Source organism: Staurois parvus, unplaced genomic scaffold (genome assembly GCF_062004578.1).
Source record: "Staurois parvus isolate SC_StPar_1 unplaced genomic scaffold, SC_StPar_1.0 ptg002864l, whole genome shotgun sequence".
NCBI classification, from domain to species: domain Eukaryota; kingdom Metazoa; phylum Chordata; class Amphibia; order Anura; family Ranidae; genus Staurois; species Staurois parvus.
The window spans coordinates 427,462-448,666 of record NW_028320660.1 but is presented as its reverse complement, the minus strand read 5'-3'; the positions used below and the strand labels follow the sequence as shown (position 1 = coordinate 448,666).

Here is a 21,205-nt window from a genome sequence, read left to right as displayed (position 1 = left end):
GATTTGTGTGTCGTCGGCATATAGGTGGTAGTTGAAGCCGTGAGAGTGTATGAGTTGGCCAAGGGAGGAGGTGTAGATGGAGAAGAGAAGGGGCCCGAGGACGGAGCCTTGAGGGACCCGAACAGAGAGGGGGAGTGAGGGGGAGGTGGTAGCATTATAGGTAACGCTGAAAGAGCATTGTGACAGGTAGGATGAGAGCCAGGAGGGAGCAGAATCTCTGAGGCCAAGAGAGTGTAGTTTTTTGAGGAGGAGGGGGTGGTCGACTGTGTCGAAGGCCGCAGAGAGGTCAAGGAGTAGGAGCACTGAATAGTGGCCATTAGCTTTGGCGGTTAGCAGGTCGTTGGAGAGTTTAAGTAGGGCAGTTTCGGTGGAGTGTAGGGGACAGAAGCCGGACTGTAGGGGATCGAGGAGGTTGTTGTTGTTGTTAGTTTCTGTTTATAAATAGTATTAGAGTTTGTAAGCTCTCACATGAATGCACTGAGCAGGCTAGATATTGAGCCATGGGGAGCAGAAAAGAACTGTCAAAAGACCTGCATAACAAGGTAATGGAACTTTATAAAGATGGAAAAAGATATAAAAGATATCCAAAGCCTTGAATATGACAGTCAGTACTGTTCAATCATTTATTAAGAAGTGGAAAATTCAGGGATCCCTTGATACCAAGCCAAGGTCAGGTAGACCAAAAAAAGATTGCAGACACAAGTGCCAGAAAAATTGTTTGGGATACAAAGAAAAACCCACAGGTAACCTCAGGAGGAATACAGGCTGCTTTGGAAAATTACGGCGTGGTTGTTTTGGAGGAGCACACTACAATACTTGCACAAAAATTAGCTACATGGTCGAGTGGCCAGAAAGAAGCCATTACTGTATCAATGCCTCAAAAATGCCTGGTTACAATATCCCGACAACACCTTGATATGCCTCACCAGTCTTTTTTGTGGCATTGGCGCAGTACAGGCTTCTTTCTGGCCACTTGACAATGCAGCTCATTTTTGTCCAAGTATCTGTGTATTGTGCTCCTTCAAAACAACCACACCATCTTTTTCCAGATAAGCGTGTATTTCTCTTGAGGTTACTTGTAGGTTTTCCTTTAGAACTTGAACAATTCTTCCGGAAGCTGTGACTGCAATCTTTCTTGGTCTACTTGACCTTGGCTTGGTTTCAAAAGATCCCAAAACTTTTCAGTTCTTAATAAGTGATTGGACAGTACTGATAGGCATATTCAAGGCTTTGGATATCTTTTTATATCATTTTCCAGCATTATAAAGTTCCATTACCTTGTTACACAGGTCTTTTGACAGTTCTTTTCTGATCCCCATGGCTCAGTATCTAGCCTTCATCCACGTGAGAGCTAACAAACTCAGTGACATTTTATAAATAGGCATTAATTGCAATGTAAAAAGCCACGGATGTGGGAAATTAACCTTTAATTGCCATTTTTAACCTGTGTGTGTCACCTTTTGTGTCTGTACCAAGGGCAAACATTCCAGGGTATGTAAACTTCTGGTCAGGGCTATTTGGGTGATTTCTCATATCAATATGATTTAAAAAGGAGCCAAAACAACTATGTGATAATAAATGGCTTCATATGATCACTATCTTTAAATAAAAGACCGTTTAATAGCATGATTAGTCATATTTTCAATATCAATTCCAAAATTTCATGATTTTTGCCAGGGTATGCAAACTTTTGAGCACAACTATATATGGATTTCCTTTTGGCTACCTATACCTTGTATACTAGTTTCTGTGTTCTATGAAAGTGTTGCCAAACTGGAATGTAACTCCAGGCAATTTTATTTGTTTTCTGAAAGCAGAACTGGTGCATTTTTTTTTAACTTCAATGCTTTCTGGCATAATGTTTTGTTTAGATTTTTCAAATTATATTATACTATGGAAGGGTTTAAAATGTTGGATCCAGCATCATCATCTCATATATTTTCACTGCAATCCTGGTTTCTGCAGAATTAGTTATTTAACATTGTAAAAATACTGAATTAGTTAAAACTTCTCCTATAAAAGTGTTTTATAGTAATGTATGCAGTGAAAAGAAGTACCTTTATCAAAACTGGGGTTAATTTACTAAAGGCAGATATAATGGGCACTGCAAGTGCAGTTGCTCCAGAGCTTAGTAAATGAGGTACAGCTTGACTTAGCAAAGACTACCCAATCACAAGCAAGGAAAATTTAAAAAAAAAACTGCATTTTTGCTTTCACATGCTTGGATGATAGAAGTTTCCTCTCGTTTCAGAGCTTCCCCTCGGGTCTAGAGCAACTGCACTTGCAGGGCACAGTATATTTGCCTTTAGTAAATCAACCGCTTAAATCTCTATGGCCGCATAATAAAAAGAATATGAATGTTCTTGAATATTCTTTGTCCACCAACCCCTCCCCACCCGTAATTACTGCCAAATACATTTTTATATGGTGAACACCGGTGCCAGTACATATTGACCGTTTGGTGACCACTGAATGCACCTTGAAGGTATCTTTAAAATTTTTTTACCAATCCATTAGTCACCTTAAGCGTCATTGAATGTTCATGATGACACCAACTATAGACAGCATTGGTCTCTAATGTGGAATGGACCCACTATGACCAGGAGACCAAATGTGTGGGTGAAGTGGACAAGCTGGGACTTTGGTAGCTGGAGATCTGCAGGTTGTCCTGATCTAGATGCTAAAACATATACAGTTGTAATCAAAAGTTTGCATACCCTGGCAGACATCGTGACATTTTTTAATTGACTAATATGCCAAAAAGACAGTCTTTTATTTAACCTCCCTAGCGGTATTCCCAAGTGTAGCTCGGGGTAAAATGTCAGTACCAAAAGCGGAAACCCCGAGCTACACTCGGGCTTACCATGCGGCGCTGCATAGGGAGTCCCTGCAGAGCTTACCTTGTCCTTCGCTCCCACGATGTGTCCCCTGCAGCATCCCCGGCCATCTCCTCTGGCCGATGCCGGCATCCGGCTTCTGTGTTCCGGTCCCTGTGACGTCGGGACGTACGGGTGCCGGCGGGAAATTTGAAAATTTTTAAAAATGTCATTTTTTTCCAAACAAATTTTACATAGTAAAACATTGCTGTTTCAACCCATTTCACATACATATTGTCCCTAGTGCTTTGTCCTGTGCCCTGCTTGCATTTTGTCTGTTCTTTCTGCCTGGAAACTGAGAAACGTCCATGGCGTCCAAAAAGCGTCCTTTTAGGTCAAAAGCGGGTTTAGATCAGCTAGAGAACAGCGATAGTAAATCAGAACCACTTGCAAAATTGAGTGATGATTCGTGGGGAAATTCGTCATCAGACACTGAAAACGATTTTGCGACTTTGCTCAGCAATGTGCAAACTTGGCGCTTTATTTCAAATTTCAGTGTTTTCGGTTTGATTATATTATTGAATTAAATGTATTATTATTATATTATTATTTTTTATGATTATTTATTAAATTATAATTTATGATTTCGTGTTTCAAATTTTATCCTACCCGGGATGTTTAATAGACTCTTGTTCGGACAGATTTCAGTGAGTTATTCCTAAAAATTACAGCCTAAAATAAAAAAAACGACATATTTCCATGCAAAATAATGGTACCGCTTTCAGCACCAAAATCTGAAATAATCATACCGCTAGGGAGGTTAAGGATAGTGATCATATGAAGCCATTTATTATCACATAGTTGTTTGGATCCTTTTTAAATCATAATAACATAAATCACCCAAATAGCCATGATCAAAAGTTTACATACCCTGGAATGTTTGGTCTTGGTACAGACACACAAAGTGACACACACAGGTTAGAATGGCAATTAAATTTAATTTCCTACATCTGTGTCTTTTTAAATTGCAATTAGGCTAGGTTCACATATGTGCGGGTGGTGCCGCTGCGGATCTGCACAAAAATCCGTGCAGCCGCACTACCCACACAGAAGAATGGGGACCCACGGGCGGATACCATTAATTCTAATGGCACGCAGCCCGCACTGGAAATCGCAACCGCACTGGGAACCGAGGTTCCCATGCGGGCTGCGGTTTCCAAAGAAGTACAGGGACTTCTTCCCTGCGTGTCCCAGGGCACGGGATTCCATTCAAATGAATGGGCTCTCGAGCCCGTGCAAAAGACAGCCCACAGGAACGTGGATTTGTGAACCAAGGGTAAGTGTCTGTGTATAAATAATCAGTTTGTTAGCTCTTATGTGGATGACCTGAGCAAGCTAGATACTGAGCCATGGGGATCAGAAAAGATCTGTTAAAAGACCTGCATAACAAGGTAATGGAATGTTATAAAGATGGAAAAGGAAATAAAAAGAAGTCCAAAGCCTTGAATATGCCCCATCATCTTCTGGGACCTGTCACGTGCCACACAAGACTTCGGGGAGGGAGGACAACTACCGCTTACAATCGCCTAGGCAATCGCAGTGGAAGTGGGTACCTGTCAAATTCGGGTACCCATTCCACTGACCCCCCCCTCTCCCCAAAGGTGTCAATCCTTAATGGGAAGTGGGGGACCAATCTTTAAAGCGGAACTTCCCCTTAAGATGCTGGATCTTATATTTCTTTCTCTAAATTCATATTAAGAGACAGACCTTATATGCTTACTGCCTTCATATCCAGCGGACTACACAATAGCAGCACTTTTTCGTGGATTGAAGTGCATTGCATCAAGTTAGGCAGAGCACTCATTGGCTGTAAAACACCTCAACACCTGAAAATGTTGGTCCTGCTGTATTTTATACTGCAGTGCACACTGAGGAGAAAGTGGGGGTAAAACAAGCCTCATCATTGGTGTTCATAGCAGTAATAGTAATTGCCCACATTGATGTCAATTGATAAAGTAATGTCCCCCTGCATTGCTGTCTGTGACTGCAATAATTACACCTATATTGGTGATCAGTATTGTGCTATTTAAACCCCCTTCATTGGTGGTCAGTGGCAGTTTTACTTAACTTGTTTCCTCCTTGTTCATTGTCATTCAATTTAGCCATTAGCCGCCCGGCCTATAGCCATTTGGCGGTCGCAAAAATGCTGCAGCCTTCCGGGTGCACGCCATTTGGCGTGCTCCCGCACATGCGCAGTTCGCGCGGTTGCAGAGCCGCGCAGCGGTGCGATCTGTCACCGGCCGTGTGCCTCGGACACGGCCGATGACAGATCTGAGTACCGGCCCCGTTGCCGGTACCATGTGACCTGCTGTGACTAATCACAGCAGGTCACATGACAGTTGTATACAATGGATGGCTTCATTCATGCCATCCATTGTATACTAGTGCCTAGCTGTGAATGGTCACAGCAGGTCACATGCACATGTCATGCGATTAGCTGTGGCCAAATCACAGCTAAGCACAAAAAAAAAAACCTGAATGAATCGATTTCATTCAGGTAAATGCTTGCTTATAGCAAAGTAATTCTTTGCTATAAGCAAATTCTATAAAAAAAAAAAAAAAAATCTGATCACTTCCCCAAAGTAGTACAATGTTACTTTGGTAACATTGTACTACTTTGGTCATAGTAAAATATGAAAAAAAAATCTTAAAAAAAAAAAAAAAAAATTTAATTAAAAATAATAAAAAAATAAAAAAAATATATATATATTTTTTTTTCATACTGTCACCAGTCAGTGTCCCTGTTCACCGCCATGTCAGTTATATGATGACGCTGTACTGCACTGGTGACAGTATGTAAAAAAAAAAAAATAGTGAAAATAATTTTTTCATTTTTCAAAAAATTATGAAAATAAAATACAACTTCAAAAAACTCGCCATTCCTCTTATGAAGTACGTCGGACTGTCTACTCTGCAAAAAGGGGTCATTTGGGGGATATCTGTACTATTATGACATTCTTGGACCTCAAGAAATTAGATTGGCTGTCAGTACTTCAGGACTGATCAATTTTCAGATCTATACCGTAGTTTGTGAACGCTATAACTTTCCTACAAACTAAATAATACATCTTAATTTGGGTTATTTTCACCAAAGACATGTAGCAGAATACATCTCGGCCTAAATTTATGAAGAACAATTATTTATTTGTAAACTTTTATAACAGAAACAAAGAAAAACGTGGGTTTTTTTTCAAAATTTGTGGTCTTTTTTTGTTAATTTAGCAAAAAATAAAAACCCCAGCGGTGATTAAATACCACCAAAAGAAAGCTCTAGTTGTGTGAAGAAAATGATAACATTTTAGTTTGGGTAAAATGTTGTATGACCGCGCAATTGTCATTCAAAGTGTGAGAGAGCGCTGAAAATGGCCTGGGCAGGAAGGTGTAAAATTGCTCGGTATTGAAATGGTTAAGAGGGCACTTCAATGCCCACCAATGTATGGAGGCACGTCATAGTGACTGCCAATTTGGTGTTCAGTGGTTAGGTGACCCCCTCACATTGGTTAGGCATGGTCAGTCGTCACAAAGCGGAAGATTGTCACAGGTTCCAACTGAGTTTTCAAACTGCCTTCTTCCCACCTGTATACAGCCCTGCCCTATCACTGATTCAGTGGGCAATGCGCTGACAATTGCAAGCTAGGGGTGGGAATAATGGTTGGGAAAGGGTGGGACCAGCAGGTACAGTTGGCACTAGGAATGTTGGTGGGCAGGCGGCAAGGCTAGTGGGCAACACTACGGTTGATACTGCTTAAACCCTCTAGTCTCCAACTGGTGATGGACCCAGCCCAAAACATGGCTGGCCTCACATAGGAACCACCAGGCTGTGCATTGGGCACCAGGGATATTTACAATGTGAGGAATAGTATATGATCATGTAAGGCACTTAGTGCAGAAGATAAACCAGAAATTTTATGTTTAAAACGAAAAAGGCAGAAAACTTTACTGAACATGTATGCAATAAATAAATCTGTCCTGAATTTTAATTAAAAGCTTGCTGTGCTTTCTACTTCAGGAGATTTGTAATCAAAGGCGATACCGACAAAGGAGAAAGGCTGAACTGGTGAAGCTGCAGCAGACTCATTCTGCTCTGAACTCCAAGGCTCTGTTTTATGAAGAACAAGTAGACTATTACAAGAGTTACATCAAGACTTGCCTGGACAACCTGGCAAGCAAGGGCAAGTGAGTACCAAAGATATTCTTTCTGTGATTTGGGCGGGCTTGGTTTGACTTGTGTTTTCAACACAAATAGACTTATTTTTTTTAATTATATTTAAAAAGTGATGTTTCGTTACCAATATCAAGCAATCAGATTTTAGAATTGGTCACTTTCAGAACTTAGATGATTTGAAATTTGGTTGCTGCTGACTGCTTTTTTTTTTTTGCTTTTTAAATATTAGATACTTTCTCCTTTTCTATAAAAAAAAAACACAGAATTGGGAAACATTCAGTTTATTTTTTTATTTCTTAAATTCAGAGTTTCCAAGAAACCAGGAGGGGTGAAAAAGAGCAAGAAGATATCTCTGAAATATACGGCAGCCCGGCTCCATGAGAAAGGTGTGCTACTGGAGATTGAGGATCTACAAGCAAACCAGTAAGTGTATACCAGCCTGAGTGACTTTATACATAAAACCGTGCCCTTCATTCAAAGATATTAGACTGCAAATGGAAGATGTGCACACGTACCCGAACTTCATGCTGACAAGCAATCTACTTGATGTTTTTTTTTATGGAAACTAGAATAAGTTAAATTGCAGAGGGCAGTCCATCCATGGGATAGACATGTGGCAGGACAAAGATTTTGAAGTGGAATATCTGTGTTTTCAAGAGCCACTGAGGCACGTTCCATTGAGAAAAAAACAAAACAAACACTCTCTCCAACCCAGTTGGTGCACTAACGAAGTACTTTGAGCCCGGGTTCACACTGATGCAGTGCGGGATTTGCACTGGTTTGTGTGCAAATTCTACACCTCATCATAATCGCACCCCGTTCATACAAAACGCTGTGGGTGTGTATGGTAACAGCACCCCGAAATCGGTTTGCAAAACATGGTGAGATGTGCAGAATCAGATTGCATAGGTGTGAATACCCATGAAATCCAATTCTAGTGCGAACAAAAAAAAAGGGTCCTGCAGCTTGCCCAGGAATGCAGTGCGGTTTCTGTGTGAATCACATGTGATATACCACACCGCATAAGTGTGAGGGCTCAAGGGGAAAAGTAAAGGACCAGTCTGTCTTGAGTATGTTTTTCATCAATCACTATAATGTAACTTTTATGCAGTTAATGCAAAAATACTTTATTAGCCAAAAGGGTTTTTTTTAGCATTGCCTCTTCCAATAAAAAGCAGTTGTAAGAAAACTGTAGCTGTCTTTATTAGGCCAGCCTCTGTATTTGTCAGTCTTTTTTGAAGTCCCTTGTTCATCTATCATCTCCCTGCTGCTATGCTGTTGACTGTACCTTACCCTGCCCGACATTCCAAAATACACTGACTAAAAAGCATGCGGGAGGTATAAGTGAAAATAAGTATCATACATAAGACTGTTAGCAGTTTGATTTTGTACTATTGGGCAATTACTGAGTAGTTCCATTTCCTTATGCCCGGTCAAACCGGTGCGATTTCAGGTGCAATTTGTGAATTGAAATCGCATCTAATGAATGTGAATTTCAGTGTCTTAACATGTGCGATTTGCTACAGCGTGATTTCTAAAGTAGTTCTTGCATTACCTTTTCTTCAGTTTTGTTGCAATTTCACATACATAGAATATAATGGAAATCACACTGCAAATTGCAAGAAATTGCTGAAAATCTTTACAAGTAGCAATAAAGTCTTCAGAAATCAGACCTGAAATTACACACAAATCGCACGATTTTAAATTGCAGTGGTGTGATTAGAAAGTATTCAGACTCTCATTTACTTTTCTCAATTTTGTCATGTTGCAACCTGATACTACAGTTTAAATAATTTTTTTCATTAATCTACACTCAGTACCCCATAATAACAAAATGAAAACAGGATTTTAGAAATGTCTGTGAATTTATTAAAAATAAAAAACTGAAATATCACATTGGCATAAGTATTCAGACCCTTTGCAGCAACACTTGAAATTTAGCTCAGGTGCCTCCCATTTCTCTTGATCATTGCTGAGATGTTTCTACACCTTGATTGGAGTCCACCTGTGGTAAGATGAATTGATTAGATGTGATTTGGAAAGGCACACACCTCTCTATAATGCAGGCCATAGACGGGTCGAAAATCGGCCGATTTTTCAGCCGAAAAAAGAAAAAAAATCAGCCGATTTTCACACCGTTAGTGGGTTAATTGGTCGGCCATTTTTTGGGGTTTTGGCACTTTTTTTATCGGTAAAGTTAGGAAAAAATCAGCCGATTTTCCCGGCAATGATGGGCAAATCGGCCGATTGTTTTACCAATAAAAAATCTGCACATGAGCCGTGACCTGCAAGAAGAAGAAAAAATAAGAAAAAGAAGAATTCCAGTCCGCTATTATATTTTATATGAAAAGTATTGCGGTTGCAACAATGTATCTATTTGTATCCGAATAAAAAACAGCTGTATCCGAAATGGATACATTGTTGCAACCGCAATATGTTTTCATGTCAAATATAATAGCTGTGCTCTCTGCAAGGAACAGAAATAATTAAATGCCGGCCGTAGACGGGACGAAAATCGGCCGATTTTTTTATTTTTTACCATTGGTGGTAACGGCGGCCTATTAAACGACCGATTTTTCGTGTTTTTAAAAATGGCCGGTTTTCGACCCGTCTATGGCCTGCATAAGGAGGGTGGTGCGGCTGCGGATCCGCACGAAAATCCGTGCAGCTGTACCACCCGCACTGAGGAATGCGGACCCGGGGGCTGGTGCCATTAGTTCTAATGGCACGCTGCCCGCACTGGAAGACGCAGCCGTAATGCGAACCGAGGCTCCCATGCGGGCTGTGTATTCAGAAGAAGTGCAGGGACTTCCCTGCATGTCACAGGAGTCCATTCAAATGAATTGGCTCTTGTGCCCGCGCAAAACGAAGCCCGCACGACTGCATATATGTGAACCGGGGGTAAAAGGCCTCACAGTTTACAATGCATACTGTATCAGAAAAAAAAGCCATGATTCAAAGAAACGGTCTGTAGAGCTCCGGGATAGGACTATTGCAAGGCACAGATCTGGGGAAGGCGATAAATCATTTCTGCTGCGCTGAAGGTTGCCAAGAGCACAGAGGCCTCCATAATTCTGAATTGAAAGAAGTTTGGCACAGCCAGGACTCTTCAATGATCTGGTTGCCCGGCCAAACTGAGCAATCGGGGAAGAAGGACTTCTGTAAGAGAGGTGACCAAGAACCTGATGGTCACTCTGATTGCTCTCCAGAGATCCCATTACTGCAGCCTTCCACTGATCTGGGCTTTATGGCAGAGTGTCTAGACGGAAGCCCCTTCTTCCACACTAAAATTACACTTCATTACTCTGTTAACTAGGATCCTGTTTCTCTCTTGTTTACACACCTAGCCCATTCTGCTAGTGTTGTCTTGTGTATCTACCCACTGGATTTCAGCCATTTGTGTTATGAGAGGATTGCCCTGTGTACCTCCCTTCCCTTGAACAATTCCCTTCCCCTTTAACCCACAGCTGCTTCCCCTCTGGGTGCTGGGATTGCATCACTTCTCAAGCCTGTCTTTTGCTCACCTTCCTTCTTGTATTTCACCAGATCAACAAAATGTTTCCTAATAAGCATAAGTTAGTATACATTTCACCTTTTACATTAAAAATTAAGTTTACTCTCCTGAGATAACAAGACAGGGAAGCAGAAATTCCAGATTTTGTGTAATGCAAGCCACACACAGGTCGAATTCTGTAAGAATTTTCTTTCGAAAATTGGAACGAAGAATTTTCATTCGAATTTCGCACCATTAGTTTCTAATCATTGATGGAAGAATCATGCGAGAAACTTAATCGAAAAAGAAGCATGAGCTGTGGCCTGGAAAGAAAAGAAGATTCCCAGCCACGAAAATTCTTTTCTTTAGCAACTTGAGGTGAAATTGAAGGCTTGGTTGGTCAAATTTCAAAATCACTGGTGGCACCATTGGATTACAAAATGCACAAAATTTCCGATTTTCTAAAGAAGGTGCAGAATTTCATTGCTGGTTTCAGTGTTGAAGATGAATTTCTTTTTTTTATCTCATGCTGTATATATGTGTTGCAACACTGTCTGTCTGACACACCCCTCACACTTGTCATCTGTTGTCTATGCAGATTTAAAAATGTGATCTTTGAAATATCTCCTATGGAAGAAGTTGGTGATTTTGAAGTGAAAGCCAAGTTCATGGGTGTTCAAATGGAAACATATATGTTGCATTATCAGGTAATCTCATTGGAGTTTTGTTAACCCATTATCTGTACTATTTGCTCATGGTCTGCCAAAAAATGAAAGACTGCACATTTCCAATATAGCAGAGAGATGTCTAGGTTATTATAACTCTGAAGTTACGATTCATGTGCTTACTGAAAAATTAAACCAGACTTAATTGCTTTTTTTTCTTTTTTAAATTAAGTCGCAATACTACTATATAACTTTTATAAAGATAAATTATGATTTATAGAAAGGGGAAGGGACACTTTTCATGCCTTTACTATTCATTACTGCATGCCTGTATGTGTGTAGAGGTAAGAAAGATCATTCATTTGATATGGGCTGCCAAAGCACCATAGCAGACCTTTGTAATGCACATGCAACGGTTTTTTTTTTTTTAATTTGCAGCACACCACAGGACCCTAATAACATTTGTGCACTGTAGCACCTAAAATGTAGGTCTTTTATGCATTGGGAATGTGCATTTCAAATTTAAAATGTGTTTTACCGCAAAGCAAAGATGTGAATCTTTGAAAGTGTTTTTTTTTCTCCTCACAAGAATGACCATTGAAGTGTTTGTGTAGGGGTAGTGTGAAAATATATATTATTTTCTTAAAGTGATTTTAAAGATAAGTTTCTCTATTTTATTTTTAAATCAAAAAACTTGTTATACTTACCTGCTCTGTGCAATGCCTTTGCACAGAGTAGCCCCAACCATCCTCTTCTCAGGTCCCCCGCCGACGCTCCTGGTCCCTCTCTCCTGCCAAGTGCCTGCATGACAGCAGTGAGAGCCGAAGGCTTCCAATGCTTTCTCAGGTGTAGGGAAATATCGGCTGAAGCCTATGCTTCTTTCATCTACTTCTGCCCCCAGGCCCACTTAGGCAGTCCACAAACTCTATTTAAAAAGTTTCAGTATGAAGATGCAGCAAGCACTTTGGGGGGGGGGGTTGATTGTGAACCCCAGGGGTCCTTGGGTAGTTTGTGTCTCAGGAATTCAGGTTCAGAGAATGCCTCTTTCTACTCACAGGCTAATCCTTTTTTCCTGTGGCACCCCCTTCCCCTATATGGTTTTGCTCACTGGAGAGCCACTATTCCTGGGGCTACTGTCTTGCCCTTCAAAACAGTTTGGGCATCATCTGCTGCCACGTCTTCAACAAGAAGGAGTAGGGAGTCCTTTCTGCGTGAAGGAAAATAGTCTGGTTCTTTCACTGCAGCAGGTATCCTCTGAAAAGAACAGAGTATATCCTGATGACTTTGTGAGACCTGTGCACCTGCAGATAGGTCCCCTTCCTTTGACTGATCATCAGCTTCTTAAGAAAGGTTCTTCAGATGCTTTGTTTTGTTCTGCCCTCAATGTATTGCTTTTAGCTGTACTACAAAGATATCTGTCCCTTGCTCCATGATGTCTGATACTTCTCTAGATCTGAAGGATCGGGGGCTTTCCTTTTTTTTTTTTTTTTTCTCCTCCATATCTTTATTTAACAATAAAACAGAGTACAGAGATCATACACAACAATGGTAAAAAGAAAAGTATACAGGGATTTCCGTGTACAACATCATAATTATAATGTCCATAATACAAATAGTAGACTTTGTAAAACACAGCAAATAAAATTATGAGCTTATTTAATCCCCCGGCTCAGCAGAAAAATAAAACATGGCACCTGCCCCGGTCTATAACTGGCTTATGAAGCAAGGACTAAGTGAACCGGGCAACGCATATCCGTAATAAAGGAAAAATGGTTCAAAAATCAACTCGCCAGCCAGCTTGCTCAGCAGAGCTGTACAGACTGAAGAGAGGAAATCCGATACCATATGTGCCATGTTACACGTGGCTCTCTGCACTCATTAACATTTTTAAAAATGGGTGGGGGTAAACTCACCTGAACAGCGTGGGAAAGGATACAATAGCGTGGGAAAGGATAGATGCCGTGCTCTTACTTTCGGGTCCCATAAGACAAGTTGTGTTCTGCTAACATTACAGGGTTTAGATCCAAGTTTAGTAGGGCTGAATAATCAGAGCAGACATTTTTTTCAAACATGTATCTCTTGTGCTCTCTGTTGCAACCAAGTCTTCCATTTCATTGATTTCCCTGATTTTTGCTAGCCATACAACATTCAAGGAGGCATACCATTGTTTCCTTGGGAGCTTTCATAGATCCAGCGCTTGAGGTCAGGGATAGACAAGGCAGTTTCTCAACAGGATCCTCTGAAATGTAACAACAGCACCTGTGCATGCCAGGGAGCATGTATGAGCGCCAGTGGTCCCCTTCTCACCAGTATATGGGGCTATGCTTTCGATTCCATTTCCTGCCTACCCTTGTGGGGGGTGCCTTCTCTTCAGTCAAACCCTTGAGTCACATTGACTTTGTGGAATCTATCCCTTGGATTCTCTGGTCTCACTCTTTTTCACACCCGATGGCTGTTTGTTTTTGCTGCTCAAGTTTTCCCTGGTAAGTGTCACATAGCCAGTTTGGTTGTCTAGCCAGACCTCCTCTTTAATGCTTGACTTTGTGTCGTTTTGATTCTAGACAGCTTAGTCCTTCCCATGAAGATTGGCTAGTCTTTCTCACCTGGACCTGGTTTGTCCTAATTACTTCTTGGGACTTTTTCCTTCCAGGGTTTGTCCCCATTTTCTGTTGATCACATCCAGTTGTGTTTTTATTTTCTTTTGTTACTATAGTTGTTCCATCTGTTTTAGTGGGTAGTGGTTGATCAGCTTTTAGATCCATGTTTAGCATTCCTTTCTGTTTGGTGCAACTCTCTGGCAGTGATCTCCAAACTGTGGCCCTTTGCTTGCCTTTATCTGGCCCTTGGGGCACTATTCCACCAACTGAAACCAATGATGGAGCACCATTCCCCCTACTGACACCATCAATGGGGCACTGTTCTTTTTGTTATCAACAATGTGGCACTATTCCTCCTATTAACCACTTGTCCTCCAGAGGATTTACCCCACTTAATGACCAGGCCTCTTTTTGCTACTCGGCGCTGCACTAATTCAACTGATAATTGCGCGGTCATGCAATGCTGCACCCAAACAAAATTTACGTCCTATTTTTCACACAAATAGAGCTTTCTTTCGGTGGTATTTGATCACCTGTGCGCTTTTTATCTTTCACGCTATAAACAAAAAAAGACCAACAATTTTGAAGAAAAACTATATTTTTTACTTTCAGCTATAAAAAATATATAGTAAACTCAAAGTTAGTTATAAATTTAAGCCAAAATGTATTCTTCTACATGTTTTTGGTAAAAAAAAATCCCAATGAGTGTATATTGATTGCTTTGTGTGAAAGTTATAGCGTCTACAAACTATGGTATAGATACTGCAATTTACGCCATTTTTTTGCTATACAGCGCTGCGCTAGTTTAACGGACAATTGTGCGGTCATGCAATCGATACATAAATGAAATTTATGTCCTTTTTTTCACACAAATAGAGCTTTCTTTCGGTGGTATTTGATCGCCTGTGCGGGTTTTTATTTTTTGCGCTATAAAAAAAAAAAAGCTGACAATTTTGAGAAAAAAAAACAATATTCTAGAGTTACTGCAGCCCTGCTCTCTGTCAGTGATTGCCACTAATCGGCGGGACACAGCCGGTAACTGACACCCGTGGCCGTGATCGGCGGGACAGGTAGGGCGGTGGCGCGCCCCCTACCTGTTTTGCAAACACGTTTTAAAACGTGGTTTTGCCCAGCCATGCCGCCCTGCCAACGTATTTCTACAGTGGCTGGGCGGCATGTGGTTAAAGCCAATGATAGGGCACTGTTGCCAGGGCATTTTCTACTCCCACTGGCCACAGTCCAGCACCCCTAAAGGCGGAAGGACAGCAACCTGGCCCTTTGCTTAAAAAGTTTGGAGACCCCTGGTCTTGAGCATCAGGCTGATTCTGTGTCCTTCCTTGGTTGTCTGGCAGGTTACTCTATCGGGTAAGAGGCTTAGCCTAATCAAGTGTCAGATGTTGGTCCTTCAAGCATCTCTTCCCCAGTCCTGTTGGGCTTGTTAGAGGTTGTTCCTCTGTAGCACACCACATTTGGGTGTCCCAGCAGCATCTAAATTGTGTGTCTCTCAATGGGCAAGAAAAGAAGTAGGAATGCAGAGTATCTAGCAGCCAATTGAGGGACACAGGTCCTACCATTCTGTGTTAATGTTCAGGTACTGCTTGCTACCATCTGAGCCATGCTTTTGTAGATGAAGGGTTATCATGAGGTTGGTTTACAATTTGTTGGTTTTCCAATGTTTAATCTTCCTGCGGATAATAGTAGAACCTGACAGCATCTGAATTTCTGTGTTCATCAATCAATTCCAAGAAATAGATTTTAGCAGTTTGCAAAAAGATCATATTAACAAGAGAAGAGAACAGAAATGTAGAACTGAAGGGTTTTTTTTTTTATATATATATATAGTTTGCAGAGATTTCCACACCATTCTACCAGTGGGCTCAACTATTGCTAGTTTTGTTACTGACAATGATACCCTGTAACATAGCTCAATGAATGTGCCAGTACGTGTCCAGATCATCCATGTAAAGGTCTGCGTGTGTATCCTAAATTTGTATGAAAACAAGACATGTATTATGTGTTCTCCAATCAACTTTGCAGATTGAATGCAGGCTTTTATACCAAGTGTTCACCTTCCTGATTTTCCCCATTTGCACTTTCAGGACCTTCTCCAGCTGCAGTATGAGGGTGTTGCGGTTATGAAGATGATTGACCGAGCAAAGGTCAATGTAAACCTTCTCATCTTCCTTCTAAACAAGAAGTTCTATGGAAAGTAAAGTCAGAAGAGCCTTCAGAGCTGGTGGCGCTAGTGGAAGAGGCACCACATTGCCTTCCTGTCATCAATAAAGACACAATGGCTGCAAAACTGCGCAAAATGCTTTTGTACACATTAGGAGCTGTATGCCTACACTCTGCCAGGACTGTATTTTACTCTGTGATGCCATCTGTGGTGACTACAGTGTTAATGAAAATTTCTCTTGGAGGTAACTTAGAATAGAAGAGGACTGTTCTAGCAGAGTCGCAATAACTGCATATTTAGATACATATTATAAAATGTATTGTTTAATGTAGTTTACAGTGATTGTTCTAGTATCTTCCAGGGTCACTATTTGTTGACTGTTTTTAAACATGGAATTGTATGATCCATATTGAATAGTGCAGGCACTTTTTTGCTTTATGGGCTGTGATGTTCTAGGCACAGATATTTTTATACCTAAGGTATCCATATACAGTAGCCTATTTATACATAATCCTTTTTTTTTTCTGTTTAGCCTGTGCTCCCACTGTTCTCAAACGTCTAGTCATTGGCTACTGTTAAACATCAGCTTTTGCTTTTTCTGGTGTAGGCCAAATTGTCATGTAAACTCAGTTGTCAAAACTCTTAGCCAGACGATGGTTTATTTTATTCATGTTCCTTTTCAACACAATGATGATGATTGCACTATTCCTTGTAATGGAATATATCCAGTTCTAAGGATTTCCTTTGGCTACCTGTACCTCATATACTAATTTGTGTTCTATGAAAGTGTTGCCAAACTGGAATGTAACTCCAGGCAATGTTCTTTCTGAAAGCTGAACTGGTGCATGTTTTCATTTTGGTTTACCTTCAATGCATTCCTTACTTTCTTGCCCCCTAACCACAAATGCAAAAAAAAAAATGGAATTTTGTGCAGAGTGGCCACCCTGGAGTAGTAAAACTGCTATAGGGTGGCTGGGAAGTGGTTATTCCTTTTTTTTTTTTTTTTTTTTTTAAAATACACCACTTAGAATTCTCATTTTACCCTACAATGAAAGGTGCAATTAGGTTGGTTAAACCCCAGTGTGGTTGTATGAGTGCATGTAACTACAAACGTGGTTGTAAGCTCAGCTGGAACAGCGGTTAACTAGGTGGCAAGCCACTGATCTGCGGTGCCTTGAAAAAGTATTTTTACCCCTTGAAATTTTCCACATAATTTTCATCATGACCAAAAACGAAATGTATTTTTCACATAAAATCCCAATAAAATACATTTAAGTTTTTGGCTGTAAAATGACACAAATGTGGAAAATTTCAAGGGGAATGAAGACTTTTTCAAGGCACTGTATGTAAAATGTTTTAGAATACACTGATAATATAAACAAAAGGAAATAATAGAATTTTTCTAATTAAGTGAATGTGACTTTTTCATTATAAACCTTCCCACTTGCATCTTTTGTATTTTACCTGGATCAGATGTGCATTGATTGTGTAGCTTCATGGTGTCATTTGTTGCCACATATGCACACACTATAGTAGAGTTAGTGCCGGTTCACATACAGTTGTGTTCAAAATAATAGCAGTCAGACATCACTAACCTGATCAATCACTGTTTTTGGTAGAAATGATATTTCTACATGGCAAATAATTTACTAGCAGGTGTAGTAGAGTAATAGAAATCCAACAGACCCAACAGTCATGACATGCATGCTGCTGATTCTGTGTAACTGAATCACTAATTGAAAGGGGCATTTTCAAAATAATAGCAGTGTGGAGTTCTATTAGTGAGGTCATTCATTCTTTGAAAAACAGGTGGCAGTTATTGCCCTTATTTAAGGAAGGAAGGCAGCAAATGTACATGCTGGTTACAGTGCATTTCTCTCTGAAATTCTGAGGAAAATGGGTCGTTCCAGACATTTTCCTTGATTAAAAAGTTGATTGGAGAGGGGAAAACATATAAAGAAGTGCAGAAAATGATAGGCTGCTCAGCTAAAATGATCGCAAATGCTTTAAAATGGCAACCAAAACCTGAAAGTCGTGGAAGAAAGCAAAAAACTACCATTCAAATGGATAGAATAGTCAAAATGGCAAGGACTCAGCCAACAATCAGCTCCAGGAAGATCAAAGAAGGTCTAAAGTTACCTGTGAGTACTGTTACAATTAGAAGACGCCTATGTGAAGCCAAGCTATCTGCAAGAAGCCCCTGCAAAGTCCCACTGTTGAAAAAAAAGACGCGCTGAAGAGGCTACAATTTGCCAAAGAGCACATTGACTGGCCTAAAGAGAAATGGCGCAACATTTTGTGGACTAATGAAAGTAAGATTGTTCTTTTTGGGTCTAGTGGCCGGAGACAATTTGTCAGACGACCCCCAAACACTGAATTCAAGCCACAGTACACTGTGAAGAGAGTGAAGCATGGTGGTGCAAGCATCATGATATGGGGATGTTTCTCATACTACGGTGTTGGGCCTATTTATCGCATACCAGGGATCATGGATCAGTTTGAATACATCAGAATACTTGAAGAGGTCATGCTGCCTTATGCTGAAGAGGAAATGCCCTTGAAATGGGTGTTCCAACAAGACAACGACCCCAAACACACCAGTATACGTGCAACATCTTGGTTCCAGACCAACAAGAGTGACGTTATGGAGTGGTCAGCCCAATCCCCGGATCTTAATCCAATAGAAAACTTGTGGGGTGACATTAAAAATGCAGTTTCTGAGGCAAAACCAAGAAATAGAGAAGAACTGTGGAATGTAGTCCAATCATCCTGGGCTGGAATACCTGTTCACAGGTGCCAGAAGTTGGTTGACTCCATGCAACACAGATGTACAGCAGTTCTCAGAAACAGTGTTTATACAACTAAATATTCATTAAGTGATTCAAAGGAAAGCAAAATCGTCAAACATTTTTCATTTTATATAGTGAATGCTTGAGTTTGTAAAGAAGAACACAAACACTGCTATTTTTTTGAACAGTCTAATATTCACTTTTCTTCAATTTTTTTTAGAGGAACAACACAAATTTGATATTTTTCTTCATGTTTTGATTTGGAATAGAATGTGTAGTGTTCCCAATGCATTTGTGTGTATGGAAATAAAAGCTATTAGAAGGATTTTGAGCTTTATTCACTTTTTTCAACACACTGCTATTATTTTGAACACAACTGTATATATGGATTGCATGTGGTTTGAACCGCATCCAATCCGCATGACATGTGAAAAAACATTGCTTCCTATTGTGCCTGTTCACATATGTCCAATGCGGATTCAGTGCGGTGTGGAAAAGTCCGTTCCGATTTCTGAGCAGTGCCTGCAGGTGCAGATTACAGGCTATTACCTTCTGGGGAACCATTTCTAAGCCACAGATGGGCGAATAGGATAAGATCCTGAGCTAATCCTGTCCTGAACCTGATGTAAACCTGACATGAACCGCTGAACAACTACTGTGTCAATTAGCAGTGAAACCTGAGCTTCAATCCGCTCTACACGTGTGAATCAGCTCTAAATCTTGACATTTTTGTGTCAGAATTTTCTGTTGTGTTCAAACATGAGGCATGCAGCCTGGCACTGCACCAAATAGTGCATGGCCTCTGTCTGTAACCTGAAAACTGAACCATCCTGTGAAGAAACTATATATCCCACAGTCCCTGGGTATCTCAGTCTGGTGCTGTGCAAAGGAGACCTACACAGTAATTAGATCTGACACAGACACAAGCAGGCAAACCAAACAACAGATCACCATGCCGAAGGATGTGTTTTATCACATTAGCACTTCCACATTTGTGATACAACAGGAATAAAAAAAACGAGGGCTCTAACATATGAGCCTGAAAGCATGGGCATGCGGACGCCATCCCTAATTTAATAAAAAAGAAAAAAAAAAAAACTTCTCCTCAGGAATAGGTAGGAATTAGGTTAGGGCCCCTTTAAGAAATCTGACAGAGAAAAACGCAAGAAGAGAATAACCACGTGACCTTAGAAAAAGCGGGAAAAATCATGTGACCTGGAACATTCTGGAATTGTTTGGGGCTCATTATATACAGGGCACTTCGTAACAGAATTCTCACAGTTGGTCAGAGTTGGCCAACAGGTTGCAAGGAGCTATAATATTAAGGAGCCGGTTTGTGCTAATTCTGACCATGAAGACCCTCATGAGGCAAGTTTTGGAGCAAGCCAGGAGCAGCGGAGGAGAAGAATGGCTGTGGCGCTGCCTTGATATGGCAGCCGAAGGGGAAGAGGGGAAGGAGCGGGAAGACACAGAACAGGGGTTGGAGAACTCACCGAAGCGCTGTCAGAGGAAGAGCGGCCGAATAGAGCCTGTCACAGAAGAGCGAGTCTCGGCACGGTTCCAGTGGTTGACCAGCATCATCAGCAGGGCAAGAGGAGTCCGGCTGGGCATCGGAAGAAACGGTGGTCGGAAGAGCAAGCCAGCATGAGAGGAGGAAGAGACAGGTTCCTTCGCTGCCAGGAAGAGTAAGTATTCATGGAAGTCGAGCATCCCTCGGAGCTGAAAGTGAGGCTGCGGCCTCCGAAGTGGTTGCTAGGCAACAACCTCAACTGGAGCTGAGTCAGGAAAGCCCGAAGAGAAACGAGCCTGTGCATGCAATACCGACTTTATCCAGTGGTGGCAACAGAGGTCAGCACAGGGATCCAGAAATCGAAACAGCGACATCTTGTGGAAATGATGAGATTAACAGCTTATTAAAAAATATTAGATTTCATTACAACACTTACTAATAATTTAAACAAAAATGTTAATAGTGATAATTTGTTAAAAATAGTAGTCATGCTAATGTGTGGGTTAATAAGGATAGTAATGTTAATATTAATGATAAATTGTCCAGTAATTTAGGTAGCATGAGTATAGAAAAAAATAATACGGGAATGAATATTAATTCGCCAATACCAGAAACATGTTTAAAAGAAGTTTTGCTATGTGAAATATCCCCGCTAGGATATCATTTATCAACGCAATTAAAAGAAAAAATATGGAAAGGAGAATTTGTGGTTATTCTGTCATTGTTACCCTCAGCAAAAGATTTCACAGGCAAAACTGATAGAAAACCCGACGATGAAGACAGGCGTAGACCAATAGCGAGATCATTTCATAATTGGCTGCAAGCTTTTGCAATATATTCTAGCGTGCTAGGGGAAAAACACCCAGAGCATTGCAGTGGTTTATTCCAACATTTGGAACAAGTTTTAGAGGCCTATAAAAATTTTGGAGGATTA

At 40.7% G+C, this 21,205-nt stretch overlaps 2 long non-coding RNA genes across 16 annotated transcripts in view; one reads left to right on the top strand and one right to left on the bottom strand.

Moving 5' to 3' along the window:
- Positions 1-21,205, bottom strand: part of LOC149429009 (uncharacterized) — a 645,951-nt gene that overhangs the window by 226,029 nt on the left and 398,717 nt on the right. Inside the window, exon 12 of one of the 15 annotated variants that reach the window (XR_016310639.1) lies at positions 8,888-9,046. The exons of the other annotated variants lie outside the window; for them this stretch is intronic. This is a non-coding gene — a long non-coding RNA (uncharacterized LOC149429009). Of the gene's footprint in view, positions 1-8,887; positions 9,047-21,205 lie in introns of those variants that run through there. 15 annotated transcript variants of the gene reach the window in all.
- LOC149429013 (uncharacterized) lies at positions 11,140-16,381 on the top strand. The gene is made up of 2 exons (XR_016310647.1): positions 11,140-11,241; positions 15,896-16,381. It is a non-coding gene; the product is annotated as an uncharacterized LOC149429013 (long non-coding RNA).